At 36.9% G+C, this 14,854-nt stretch overlaps 1 protein-coding gene across 22 annotated transcripts in view; it reads left to right on the forward strand.

Moving 5' to 3' along the window:
• Nucleotides 1-14,854, forward strand: part of ZNF536 (zinc finger protein 536) — a 347,101-nt gene that overhangs the window by 141,207 nt on the left and 191,040 nt on the right. The window contains exons 6-8 of one of the 22 annotated variants that reach the window (XM_021272916.4): nucleotides 1,554-1,615; nucleotides 8,351-8,400; nucleotides 10,097-10,148. The exons of 17 other annotated variants lie outside the window; for them this stretch is intronic. The gene's annotated coding sequence lies outside the window, so the exon portion shown is untranslated. The remainder of the gene's footprint in view (nucleotides 1-1,553; nucleotides 1,616-8,350; nucleotides 8,401-10,096; nucleotides 10,149-14,854) is intronic. 4 more of the 22 variants (XM_021272918.4, XM_021272917.4, XM_013100270.5 and 1 more) reach the window with 4 other exon arrangements.

The following is a 14,854-nucleotide window of genomic DNA, read 5'->3' on the forward strand; positions in this document are numbered from 1 at the left end:
TTTCAAAGACATAAATGGTATCTCTAATCTTCCCAGTTCCTGTCAGGGAAGCTGATGAAAGACTTTCATGGGTTTACATCACTGAACTAAACTGTTGCCTCCTCCTTTTCTCCAATCATTGATTTTCTGTGGAAAGAAAGGTTGCACTTTATTTGGGAAACAATAATAAAGAACAGCTATTTGAACGTTAGGTATGAGAAGGAGGAAGAAAGAGAACGGGAACCGGAGTCTGTTGGCGAATGGGTTGAAAGTTGAAAGATTACCATCAGCTGCTTTTCTACCTGAAACCTGCGAGGGAGATAATCTGTGAGGGAGGACCTCCCTGGGTGGAGGAACCCCACTGCAGTAGTAGCAACATTTCTGCTCAGGCACAACAAATAATATTCCACCACCACCATCCTCCCCGCCCCCCCCCCAAAAAAAAAAAAAGCAACCACTGGGCAGAGTATATGTTGTCCATGTCAGAGTATATGTTGTCTTAATGCATTTTAAAAAGATGATGTCGGCATTAATTACTAAAATGATGTACTCACCAACAGAATAATGCATGATATTCTCCACCTCACTTCCATGTGTAGTCCGTTAATTATTGTCTTTACAAAATGAATCTTGTAAGTAACAATTTAGTCTTTATTCCTGTAAAATTATATTGAAAAAAGGTGTTTGTATTGAAACAGTGGAAGTGGTGTGTGCCCTTTGGTGAAATACTAAGTATAGTTTGCTTGGATTCTGGAAGCCTATTTTTTCTGAACAGGGTAAAAGAAAACTGTCTTAAATATTATGCACATTCCCTTCCCACAGAGTAGACACAGATTTTGAGAGGATTTCATGATTTTGTTCTACCTATATTATGTCTAATATAGGTAGATGACATGCTAGAACAGCTGCCAATAGCTGAGATGGATTGTGTCCTTAAAAAAAAAAAAAAAAAAAAAGCCACAATAAGAACAGAAAGAGCAACTCATATCATGTGCTAGACAATCTCATAGTCTGACAGAGAAATGGCTCTAGCCAATGCTACCAGTATTTATTTGCAAGTTAACTTTTCCTCAGCTTCTGTTCTGCATCTGTAAAATGACTCTGTATCTGCCTGAGATATCAAGTGTATTGAACAAATTTGTCTATTTTCTTATTGAAAATATTTTGGGTCCTTTAGGAGGGTGGTTGGGCACAGGAACAGGCTCCTCAGGGCAGTGGTCATGGCACTGAGCCTGACAGAGCTCAAGAAGTATTTGAACAACAATCTTAGACACCTGCTCTATTTATTTTTTTATTGGGAGGTCCTTTGGAGACCAAGGAGTTGGATTCAATGATCCTTGTGGGTATCTTCCAACTTGGATATCTTATGATTCTGTGATAAGTAGAAATTGTTCTGGGTGCTTTTTGAGGAACAGCATTTACATATTTTTGATGCTGATCAATGTTAGTTGAATGAAATTAACAGCTAACAGTATGGAAAAATGTGTATTTTGCTTATAACCATTTTTGCCAAAGTTTTGCATTGTAAACTTCTGGAACTATCTAAGTTTGCAATATATTTTTCCTTCATTTAGGGAAGACACAGCTGCCTGTAGACTGGCTTGCAAAATAAATGTGTTTTATGTTCATTTTGAAGGTATGTTACTCTTCATTATTATATAATTTGTGATTTGAGTAGACGTGGCTACAGCTGAACAGAAGTATTTAGCATGTTCCATATGTCAAGGATGGAAGACATAAAATTAGCCATACCAGTTTTTCCACTGGTATGTGTGGATGCATGTTTTGTAGCCAGTACATTTTTTTTTCTGCAGAGATGATTCTGTTGAGAGGTTGGGCATATCATATTGCATCTGCTCCCTGTTCCGACTTGAAATGATGCACGCTTACCTTCTATAGGAAGCAGATTCATCAGTCTGAATCCACTCTTAGCATGAATCCAGTCTATAGCAAATCCAAGATAAAGCAAAGATTTTCAATGGTTAGTTTTAGTCTCTAAAGGAATTAGGAAAATAATTGCTATTAGGAATAATTTCAGTGCATTGTTGTGTTTTGTTTGTTTGTTTGTTTTTTCCCCACTCTGTCTTGTATCACTTGATCAACTCCTTTCTATTGCAAAGATGTATCCCCAAAAAGAGACAAGGTGATAGCAGCAGTGGCAGTGGTAGAAGAGCATTCCACTCTTCTGAATGGAAATAATGTGAAGTAAGTGAAATAAGGAAATAAGTGAAATAATGCAGAAGAAACTGGAAAATCCTGGAGAGATTTTTTTGCCATTTGAATTTTTATTCTAATTTTAATTTACAAAAACTTACAGAGCTAGTCAGTAATGTGTAACGTAAGACTCTCTGTTCACCTTGTAAGTGTTTTGGAGTAAGAAAGAAACACCAGAATAGCGTGCAGTTATATGGTGTGTGGCTTGTAGTGAAATTACACATAGGTGAATTTTTTTGTTAGTGTTTTGTACATCATACTTTAGAAAGCTTTGTCATTTTTTTTTTTTTTTTTTTTTTAATTCAGATTGCTTTTCGTTACTGAAAGTAATTTTCCGGGTGGCAAAAAAAAAAAAAAAAAAAAAAAAAAAACTCTAAATACTGGACTTGACTTTTATGTTTAGTTTCAAAGAGTGCAATGAAAGATAAAGGATAAGGGTAAGTTAAATTTTTGTGCATATATGTGGTTGTTTGTATCAGTAAGCTCTATAGACTTGGGAATTCAAATTCTGCACAGAGATCATATGTGGATATAAATTAGTTGTCACTAATTCAGCATGGACTTGAACCAAAGATCATTAAGAGGATTAGAAAGATTTCCACCAAGTTGGTAGGAGATTGGGTCCATCATGAGAGCTTTTTAAGCTTGTATCTCTCACTGTCTTAAACCTTGGTATTGCGGCATATTAAGAAGTTTGGTTAGTTTGTGATTTAGTTTTTTTGATTTCATTTTATTATTTTTGCCAGCTCATATCCTATTCTATGTTTGGGACTTCCACAGCAAACAGGCCCTAGGAAGAAGTCTTATAGCTTAAAATGAAAAATTTAACTCAGGCGTTTTAATGAAAACCTGTCAAAAGAAACTGCGGTTCGAAATACCTGATTTTCTGAATCCAGGTGGAAGAGCACAGAACCTAGCATTAAATACTGACCCAACACCCAGATTACCAATTGTCAGCTGCTGTATCTGTCTCTGTAGTAGTTCCTGCCTCACAGCATGCGAGAAGCAATGTATTAGTTTAGCCCTAATGAAACCAGTGAAATATGTCTTTCACTGAAAGCTGTAGTAAGTTTACATCACATTTGCCAAGAGCATGTACACTAAAAATTACTGTGAATCAGTTAACTTGTGCTAACATGTTACTCTGTGATAAGTTGTTGTGAACCAATTTTCTGATCTTCTGTATCTGTGAATGTTATGCTGAATTTTACTTAACTTTAGATGGTTATATTTGAGATGAGGGAATTCAGTCTCTTGCTGTTTGTGATTAGCTATAGGAAATCAAATGAGATCAGAGCTCCCTTGTGTTAGCAGTAGTGCAGCCAGGGGCTTGGGATGTTATTTCAGTAACTTTGTTATTCTGATTTAAAGAATCGAGGAAAAAAAAAGTTGCTGCTGAGTATAGTGCTGTCAGGGAAATTATGGCAAGTAGATTGGCTTGAGGTGAGAGAGGGAGGGAACACAGACACCCTGACAGGACAGACTGTCTAGTGAACAAAATCAGTCCAGTCCACTTCATCAGTACATTTTTCTCAAGAAAAGTTGTCTTTCAGAGGGGTTTTCATGATACCAGCTCCCGGTTAGCTCAGGCTTTTGAAAAGAATCACATTAAAACAGATTTTCCCAATTTCTCTCTCATTCGGAACTATGTATTGTTAACTGGTATATTTTTTTTTTTACTCGTTACACAAAAAAGATCTGAATATCATCTGTGTTGCTCTGACACGATGAGATTTTTTAAAATGTTGAAGCAATGCTAGTTTTGTAAAAGGAAGCATGAAAAATTGTGTGCTTTGAGAGATGTGATTTTTATTTGCATTTTTCCTCTTGGTTAAGAAAATTATTTGTATATGAAACTAAGTTGTATAATAGGTGACTTATATTAGTAATGTAGGAAGTAAAGCATGTTTTCCTAATATGTTGGCAGAATTATTCGGGACTAGTTAACCCTTTTGTAAATATGGCCTTAAGGACTAGAGGACTTTTGGATTTGTTTTCATTAGTTCAAATTGTCCAGGTCCAGTTTGCAAATCCAACCAACTTTTTAGCAGCGCTTCAAGCTTTACAGTTAATTGGAGTAGTGCTTACATTTGGGGTCCTTATTTTTTTACATTTCCCTTTGAAATTTCTAGCTATTTTCATGATTTCTATGAAAGATACTATTGAGCACATGCAAAATCTTCATGTGGTTAGAATTCTGTATTTCATAGGCTAAAAGAGTCCCTTTCTTCCACATTCTTGATCAGAAGACTGGAAAGTTTAACTTCATCAAAGCAGAGGATTTGGGGTGTGCCTGGGGGAAGCAGTATTATATACAAGTTTTGTAATTCCAGAGAAGTACAGAGAAGCACTTTTCACACAAGAAAGTATAGCTCCCAAGTGAGAGCCCTTTTTTTGTTTGTTTGTTTTATTTCTTAGTTTTAAGAGTGGGAAAAAATCTAAAATAATCTTTGAGGTTACAGAAATGCTTATTATGGCTGGACAGAGGGTACTGATCAGTCAGCCTATGTCTTGGGTAAGGCATGGTGATAATTCTCTTCTCAAATCAGTGTGAGAAGGATCCCGACTTAAGTAGGAGTTGGCATCTATAGAGCACCTTGCATTTTTCCTCATTGACTTCTGCCTTGGCACAAATCACCAGTCGAAATTTCTACAGTGATGATTCAGTTTGGGTTACACATTTGGGAAAACTTCAACTGCTCTATAAATTAAGTCACACATTATCAGTTTTGAGAAATCCAGCAATGAGAGCCTACCAGTTTCCCAATCTGATAAATAAGAGTAATAGTAATGACCAAGTGTGCAGGTCAGATGAGCTGTAAGTGTACATCTGTGAGGACTTAGACTCTCCTTTGAGAATTTCAGACAGAAGCTTCTATTAGAGTGCAAAGTATTGTTATTATCTTTGTCCTTTATACATATTTAAATAGTACATGATAATCATCTCTGTGAACTCTTAACTATTCATAAAGATGACTGTCAGTTAGAGGCCTGAACCAGTACTCCAAATCCAAATATTTAAAATGATAGATCATGTTGTAACCTTCTGAGAATTATTCATAACCTTTATGTAGGAGGAGTTTTCTTGTAAAAGGTAGGCTTTGTGGGTGACTAATACTTGGAGGATTTAATTGTTCTGTTGGTATAATAATAACCAAATTTGGTGAAGAAATTTTGCCAATTGAAAGTCTTCTTTAGAGGTCTACCTGAAGGAAGAGCAGGAGGCAGGGAAGGTGAAAAGAGATTGAACCCTTTATATTCATCCTGCCTGGTGTAGCACCATTGGATCATGAGGCACAGGGAGTCCCTGCAACTAAGAGGCCCTGACTCTTCAACACAGTGGTAGTTGCATCTTCAGGTATATCCTCCCTTTCCTTGAAAAAAGGTAAAGGAAGTGTATGAAATTAAAGTAGTAATATGTAAAATAGGTGTCTAGTCTAAGCCCTTTTCTTCTCAGCCATCAATTCAAAACCACATGCTTCTCAGTGGATACCAGATGCAGGCAATCACAAATACCAAAAACCTCACATGGAAGAGGCAAAGCAGAGGCTATGAATATGGGCAACACCTTTCTTCTGGTTAGTATATCGCGTGTCTGTGGGGTCTCTGCACGTTTTCCCAAGGGCTTGCCAGTGTGAGAGCACTGCCTGACGTCACACGTGGCTGCATCCCTTTCGGTGCTCAGCAGGCCTTGCCAGTCCAGGAAGGAGCAGCCCATGCTTCCATGCACCAACAGGGAATTTTATTCATGCTGATTAAGGGAGATGCTGTACTCTTTCTTTTAGTTTATTTTACCCTTTTGGTATGCAGAGTATTCTTTGTTAATCTCCCTTATTTATTTAAATGTTAATTGGTCCTTGTTAATTTGGTTTTCTGTGCTGAAAGCCAAGGTCAACAATGAGTCCTTCCATGTTAGCTCTTAGCATGATTACAAAGTAGTGGAACGCATCTTAGAAAAAAGTATCAAGAAACCTTTCCCCTTTTTTTAATGTAACCTTTGTGTTAGGTAGAGGTTTTGAAGTTGAAAGAGAGAGAGATGTATGTTCAACACAAACTGAAGGGTCTTATTGATTGAAAGGGACTGTTAAGTTAAAAGACAGTTGTTTTGAAAACAAAATATCACTTGACCCCAAAGAGACAGGCAATTGCAGCCCTGGGGTTAGGTATGGGAATGCTAACAGTAGACCTGAAAAATAGATTTTTTTTCACTTCTGTTTGTATAAGAAACTTCCAAACTGCTGCTTTTGTTACTCTAAGAGCAATCATTCTGAGAACACCCTTCTTTTTAGTTGCAATGGCCATTTTATGAGATAAAAGTGTTCGTTTATTTTTTTTTTTCCTAAAACAGATTCTGTTCCATGGGGCAAAACAGAGCTATCATAACACTTTAAATAGTAATCAAATATGTTTTGCTGTTTGTATTCAAAAAGGTGGAGAGGTAACTTGACAAGATGAAAGAAGGAACCAGATTTGTGTATTCCCTCTGTCCCCAGTAACAGGTATAGAGTTTTAGAAAAGACTTCAAGGCGAAAAGAAAAAAGCATAGAATATACTGTTATGGTGTTATTTTTGTCTTTCATTTTTATGACAACTTATTTGTACTTAAAGGAATCTTTCCAAAGAGTTAAGAAGCATCATTAAATAAAGACTGTGAAATGTGCAATATGGCTTATTTATTTAAATGTTAATTGGTCCAACGAACACTTCTAATTAGCTCTATATTTGCTTAGCAAAAAGTTTTACAAATTCCAATTGTGAAAAGCATCTATTTTGAGCTGGTAAGCATGTTGCAGAATCAGCTATGATTTTTCTATAGTTCTCAGCCCTTGAAGGCACAATTTAATTTTTCATGTATGCATACTAGCAACGGTAAACACTTGCGAGTGTAAAGAACCTTCTTTAATTAGCTGCACAACAATTAAAGGATTCACAAACTAAATTGAACCCTGTCTCTGTGCTTACTAGCTGAATTCTACCACCTGTCACAACAGCACTTTGTTCAATCTGTTATGCAAAATCATTATAGCAATATAGCTGAGGAAAAAAAAAAAAAAGAAAACAGCAATTATTTCTTACTTTTCTCTTGAATGGGTTATTTTGGGTTATACTGATGTAAGGTTCATTGAAGCTAACCTTTTGAAATCTGTAACAGCATAATACTTATATGGCAGGCTTAGAATAGCTAGAAGAATATTTCATTTTACCCTTTAAGAGCAAGTAAGGCACATCCTTAAAGTACGGTGCTTCCTCTGATCATTTGAAAAGAAAAACCAACTGTGCTAGCTCCTGCAGCAGCCTGTTATTTTTCATCGTCAGAGAAAAAAATGACCAGCATCGAATAGTACAACATACTCTTTTATTATTAAAGCTTGTAAACTAATGTGAAAACTAGGTTTAAAAACATTGCTGGCTTTGTAAACTAGGGAAGAGTGGCATTTCTAGCTTCCTGTTCTGCCTTCTGACATTTGTGGTTATTCTTCAGCTCTTGAAGGTATAGTAGTCGATAACATAAAAATTTGACTATACTGGACTTTATTTACTTATTATTATGATAATTTTATTTTCCTTCAAGCAGAAGTGCTTGAAAATGAAGTTTTATATTTGTACAGAAAAGCCTCAACTCTTTCTGATTTCTGATTGCACCCCTCTCCCCAGTGAGTATGGGGGCAGTAGAAGTCCTGATGGCCACCACCCTTGGTCAGATTCAACATCCTGACTGTATCTGGAGAGCTCAGGGTGTACCCAACATTAGGCATCATTTAAGCCACTTTTTCTTGGTGTGGTGGCCCAGTTAGCTGCCCTGCTCTGTTGTTTTCCTGTTGATTTTGTGCTGACTATAATTGGAGAGAATAGGTGAAAGCCTGAACCTTGTTCACAGAAATCCAAAGGGCTGTAGGATGGCCTAGTGCTAAGCAGGAGGTTGAGTGGGGCTGAAGGGGATGAGGGCACAGAGCCCTGGTTTTGGTTACCTGCCCGGCTGTTCCTAAGTGTGGATTCCCACAGGGAGCACTCAGCTGTATCTCAGAGCTCTGATACGCTTCTCTGATTCTGGTTTAAATTCCCTGTGAAACCAGAGGTGAGTTTTAGTTGTATAACAAGAAAGACTTCATTTAGTGAAGACGACCTGTTTATGTTTCTCTTTATTGTGCCCCGACAGCTGACAGGAATGTTCCCGTCACTGCCAGCTTTCATGAAGGAAGGGTACAGGTACGTTTTGTGCATACACTCACCATAGCTGACGAGCTGAAAGTTAAGCTGCCTGCTGACAGTTTCCTGAAATCATATCAATAACATATTGTTAGCTCTTGTGATTGAAGCTAAAAGAGTCTGCTGTTGGATAAGGGATACATGATACGGGTATTTCATAAGCAAGGGATATAACTGATATAACTCTGCTCATTCAAAGTACTTACTTTTTTTACAGTATAATTTTTATACCATTGTCCTTTTAGAATATTTTTGGAGAATCTAGAAAGAGAACAAAGTCGTTTAGAAACAGTGTTTTTAGATTTTAAAAAAGTCACTAAGAAAATAAAACCCAACAACCAAAATCTGAGAAAGGACTTCTTTTGTGACTTAAAAAAGGAGAATAAAAAGTAAAAAATGAACTACAAGGAAGCCTGATGTTTTGATTAAATATGACTTAAATTCTGAGATAATCTTGTGCTGAAGTATGAGAAGCCACAATTTGCTATATACATCCCCTTCATGCCTTCTCACATCAAATAATAGCTGGTCTATTCAAAACTAGTAAGTAAAAGAGAGAAAAGTCATTTGAATTAGATCTAAATATCAGTCTCTATATAAGCATAGGTGGAAGGCACTGGAAGTCAGTACAACAGAAAAAATGAGTTTCTACTTAGGGAAATGAAGCAGTACGGAGGTTTTGGGGGAGTACTGAATGTTCTTAGCTTTGGGGCTTTTGGTAGTGAATCCTGTACAGTGAGGAGCGTTTGGATGTCCCATGGCAAGCAGTGGGAGCCCACTCCCTGCCTCCCGTGGCTGCTTCCTTGAACCTTTCCCTTGCCATTCGTCTGGCTTCATATTTTGCTGAATTTTTCTAGATTCATGCAGATTTACAGCATAGACATGTTAATTGCCAAATAGACTTTCTTGGATGTTTATGTCTAAAAAATAGCTACTTCTTCAGAGTATGATTTTGCAAATTAATATCAAGCGAAGTTTTATGTGAACTGGAGAAAGTGAATACAAACTGCTCATTTGTACAGGCTATTCAAGAGACTTGAAACTGTTTTCCTGGGGGTTGGTTATGTTTATTGAGTGTTGTATCCAAAATTCTTGCAGTAAAGCACTCTGTCAGTCACTGGGGCTTCTCAGCTGCCCTCAGCCTGTTGCAGGGCCAAAGCCTCTAGGGATGCTGTCAGTCACTGGAAAGAGTTTGGTCAGAGCTGCATTTGACCAGCACTGCCTGTTAAGGGTATATTGCAGTTAGTGGAGTCCACCTCTCTACTGACTTGGCAACCATAATTGAACTTGCCAGGGTCTGTCATCCCGTGAGTGCATTTATCGGACTTCCTTTGTCAGCTTGGTTGCTGCTCACCTATCAACCATGATAGATTGTCTTTCCAGCCATGGGCCCAGAATATTGCAATTAACATCAAAATTATTTAAAGGATTTTTTTATCCTAAAGATAGCTTTGAAATATGTTATTGTACTTTTCTAACACTCCTTCTACCACATATTCATCTTTTTGCTCTGTGTCTGTCAAAGTTTTCAGTGCCTCTTCTATTAATGATCAAAGTTATTGTGCCAAGATAAAACGGGGATGCCCAAACAGTGGTCAGAGCTAAGCTTGTCAGGATCCTGAAGGTCATGCTGCCATTGTAGTTAAGTGTGTGTACTGTTTTACCATAATCAGTGCTTGCATCTTTGCTTTCTTAGATATGTGCACTAAGTGGCTTTCTGTTTCTTGCACTTGACCTCGCAGCACAAGGTAGGAGGAAATTCCCTGTTCTTTTAACTGCTCATACCTCCCTGAATTGAAAAGTACTGCGAAGATGTGACCCTTTTTTATGGTTGTTTATATGACATTATTGTCACTTCCTTGGCATAATCACAGAACTGCTACGACTGTTTTGCACCATTGTTCAGAGGAAGAGGCAGTGTTATTGTGAAGCAGAATTATCTATCTCAGGCAGGTAGACATAATTTAAAAAGCAGCAAGGGAAATAAGGGAATATATCCCTAACTCAGTTGCTTTAAGTATAGGCAGCCCTGTTCAAGATTGTCTTTCTGCTCATGAAGCCCTCAGAAAGAACAGTGTGATCAGTAGTACTGCAGATATACATAAATATAATTTTTTCTTCTCTGAAGTTACAGTCTGAAAAAGAGTTTGTTCTGTGCATATTTCTGACCTTGGGGTAGATATGATTATAGCAGTTGCAAAATCAAGCTGTTGGTGTTGTCACTGTGCAGTGACTGCTGACCACACCCTCTAAGTCTAAACCACTTATCTCAGTTTGAAAGCATCATGTGAGGTGCTAGGTGGCTTCCAGAGCTACCAGCTTTGTGCTTGTGCCCAGGGCAGCAATCAATTAATAAAGTTAAATGACAACAGTAGAAATATATCAGTAAAAGTGTGCACAAACCAGAACACCAAAGGATAAAGGAGATTTGTGTTTTTAGTGTTTTATTTTTATTGAGTGGTAATTAAGAACATTTTTTACTATTGCTAGTCTGAGTTTGTGTCGAGCTTCCTTATCTGTCTTATTCCATTCAATTCTGCAAGGAATTTTCTCTTTCTACTTTTTCTGGGGAGCACGAAGACAAGAAGCACCTAAGTAATGTCTGCTTTCTTTTTCACTCATCCACCTGCCTCCCAGCATTCTTGCTTCTTTCAGCTTCAGGTTTCACCTTGATGAAACTGAGGCTTTCTCAACATTATCCTCTTCCTGGAAATTAATATTAACAATAACTCATTAAAGCCACTTGTATCAAAGAACGACTATGACCCTCTAAATTACGTCTTTTCTTTTTGCCACAAAGACCATGTGTTATAGGGAGAGGGAAAAATAAATCAAATGGGAAGAGGAAAGAAAGGAGAGAAGACAAACTGGAGGTAGAAGGGATTAACAGCCAAGAATTTCAGTTATTAACAACCAAAATAGCCCTACACAATATTTTAACCAAAAAATTTTATGCTGACAGGTCCATCATGAGTTAAAAAAACAGTCTTTTCAGCAGTCAATTATGTTTGATAAAAGAAAGCTATCTGGCATACTGGACTAAGCAATAGGAGTCAAGAGTCCTGGATTCTGTCCCTGGCTGTTTTACAGAGAATAAGCCATCTATTTAAGTTATGGCAAGCTTTTTCCTAAGTGAGATGTAGAAATGATCACTTAGGGATACTCATTTCTACAGTCCTGAAATTCAGTCCCTTTCTGGCCTAGGAAGCCATCCGGGTACTCTGCTGTTGGGCAAGTTACCTCTAAATTGTTAAGTGTTTGTATTGATGTTATATTAAGCTGTTCACTATTTCTGTGCTATGAAGAGGAATGTGCAGAAAATGTCTTTCCCTCTTCTCGTTGTGTTGATCACAGTATACTTTGAGCCCATGATGCTTGGAGCTTTACAGAGTACAGGAGGATGGCCTGACATGAATGACTGCTTGGGACATCTGAGCAACATGTCACTGCTGTTAAACTCTTTCCAGTTGCATAGAGTAGCTCTTTATACTTTCTATATATTTGTGCATGGGGGAGCTTTTTTCATGTTGGTTTGTCTTAAATATACTGACCTGAAAGAAAAGAACAATGTATTGGTATCCCCTTATTCTTTCCTCTCCCTTATTCCCAGTTAAATGTTATTGGAAGTAAAATAAATGCAGTTGTGCTATCTGTGAATTTTGACAGTATATACTTCATCACATATGATCTCTTTCATGTGCACAAAGTTATGCAAAGTTAAGAGTTTGAATCTTTCTTCTTCCTTTTGAACTCTTGACCAACATTAAAACATTTTCTTAGGCATGTACTTTCTATGTTGACGTCATCACAGGTAACCTGTGTGTTCAGTGATGCATTGTTTTGTCCACTAACTTAGTAGTATGCAATTTGGAGCATCCTTAATTATCCTACAAGCCATTTTGTGATAATGAAACCAAATATGGTGTAGACTTGGCTGACATCTCTGTGATATTATTGGCATACCATATAATTGTTTCAAATGTAAATTGGTTACTGATTTTTCAAAATATTTACTCTATTAAATCTATATTTGAGACATCCTTTACCCTCTCCCCCAAACCTGTTATAAGTATTATTCTATTTTTCCTTGTTCTACATGCAGATAGGGCTGTATATGGACTCTGTAATTTGGTGGAAAAATAGGCTAACCATGTGGTCTGTAAGTCCTAAAACTACAGTTGAGTGTGCAGTATCTTTCCATATAACTAGGTCTTTTGTTCCACTAGAGAAAATAACTTAATTTTTTATTATTATTATTTTTTTAACATTTAAATGCAACAGTCTTTACCTAATAGACCGGGGATTGCAGGAAAGTAATTAATGTGAATTAAAGGATCCCTTTGACATAGGACTAAAGGGCAGAATTACTTTGTTGTTGTTGTTAGTCTTTTTTTTTTTTTTTTTCAATCTTTTTTTTTTTCTCTCCAGACCAGATTTCCAGCCTTTTACATAAAGTCAAATAGGACAATATCCTCCTTTTTGAAACTCTTGCTATTCAGGGATAGTCTGTTTCTGCATTTTCATTAGGAATGTGTGTCTTTGTCCCTTGAAATCCATCTATTTATTGCAGTGACACCTACTGCTGAGAGAGCTGATCCGCAACAGGATCAGTTAGTGTTAAACTTGGCCAACAAGCAGCTCCTGACTCAACCAGCAGATGTTTCTGTGGCTCAGGTCAAAGGGAACTTATGGGCTCTCATTTTTTTCCTTTACTCCTAGCATTAAATGCCAGGAAAGTCAACACTAGGTACAGACAATTGACCTGACCAGTAGCAGGAGGAACTGAACCAGGGCCCTGAGGATCTGCAAAGACCAAAGCATTAGTCTGTTGAGCCACTGTACTGGCTCCAGTCCAATAATTTCAGACAACTGACTATCTCATTGCATGCCTGGATTTTAATAATGATTTTACATACTTACTTGATGATTTGTATCCAAGTTTATGCTTCTGACAGGTGCCCTTGTGAACAAAATCTCACTGGGCTATCGCATGTGAATATTTCACAATCAATCACACTTTGATCTTTGGGACATATGTGCATTTGACATTATATTCAGTTGTGTGCAAAATCTAAATCTAAGCCTTTGTGAAATGAAAATAAAACCATCAACCCAGCATTACAGTTTAGGATTTAAATTGTTTCAAACCATGATCTGAGTTCTGTAGCCTTAACTCGTCTTTCTTCATCGCTTAGTAAGCAGTGCAGAGGACCTGATCCTCCCATCCTCCCCCAGATGAAGTACACTGCCTTTTATTTGGAGCTTGCCTGTGTCAGGAATGCAGGATTAATGGTGTCAACATTACGGATATTTTAATATTATATAATGAGTTAGGGTATTACAGATTTGCAGTTTGGTATGCTGTCCTCAGATGAGAGTGGGAGATTCAGAATTCATTTCATACTGTAAAAATGATAAAAAATTAAATAATAAATAAGCTTTACAAAGACTTCCAGGCATATTATTATTTTATTTGTACTGCATGATACTAGAGTGGATCATTAAAGACTTAATTTTAAAGTTCCTTCAATCTGAGGTGGATGCCAGTTAGATTAATTAAAGTGAATGATCAGATAGGAGCTGCAGAAGATTGATCAAATTGGAGAGATTTTAATCAGTTGTATACATTCCAATTACATGAAAAAAACAAATTTACTTTTTAAAATGTTATTTCTAAACAAACAAACAAACAAACAAAAAACAGAAGCTTTAGTTTAATGAAGCACTCCACAAATTAGGCTCCCATTTGAATTTAGGTATCACTCTTATCTTTATTTTTGTCATCAGGAAAACACTAGGAAAAAAAAAAAGAATCAATGATTATAAACTAAAAAATAATGATCCCAGATGCAACCAGTGCTTGGAAAAAAGCAGGATTTATTATTATTATTATTTTTTTTTTACTACTTTTTTTTAAGCTACTGAACTTTCAGTACCAATTATTTATCTTTCTCTTCTTTGGATCTGACTTCTTAAGTATATGCAAGTGAAATAGAATAAACAAGAAGGAAAACAGATTTTGCTAAGTCACATGCAAAGTAGCAATAAATCAAACAGCTTGTCTGCATTCTTCTAATCTTTCTATTCTAATCTGTGAGCGAGATTTATAAATGACCTCTCCTCTCCTCTGTGCTAGTCTTCCTAGATTGTGATCACAAACAGTTCACAGTCCTCCACTCCATGGGTGCTACCAGCTAAAGACTGCGCTGGTGATTTATCTTCTACTGATCAGTTATCAGTCCAAAACACTGTGCTAGCTAGAAAGGAACCTACAGTTGTAACAGGTATTTTAGAAAGCAACTGTCTTTTTAGTTTGGACTGCAAGCAGTACAGCCTCAGCAAATAATTTTGTCTGTTAATGACTTTTGAAACTTTGAAATCCCTGTGCTAACCCTTCTTAAAGACATAAAAACTGTTGTGGAATGAGTTGGCTTTGTTGTAACTAAAGGAGTAC

Source organism: Anas platyrhynchos, chromosome 12, assembly GCF_047663525.1.
Source record: "Anas platyrhynchos isolate ZD024472 breed Pekin duck chromosome 12, IASCAAS_PekinDuck_T2T, whole genome shotgun sequence".
In the NCBI taxonomy this organism is placed as follows: Eukaryota; Metazoa; Chordata; class Aves; order Anseriformes; family Anatidae; genus Anas; species Anas platyrhynchos.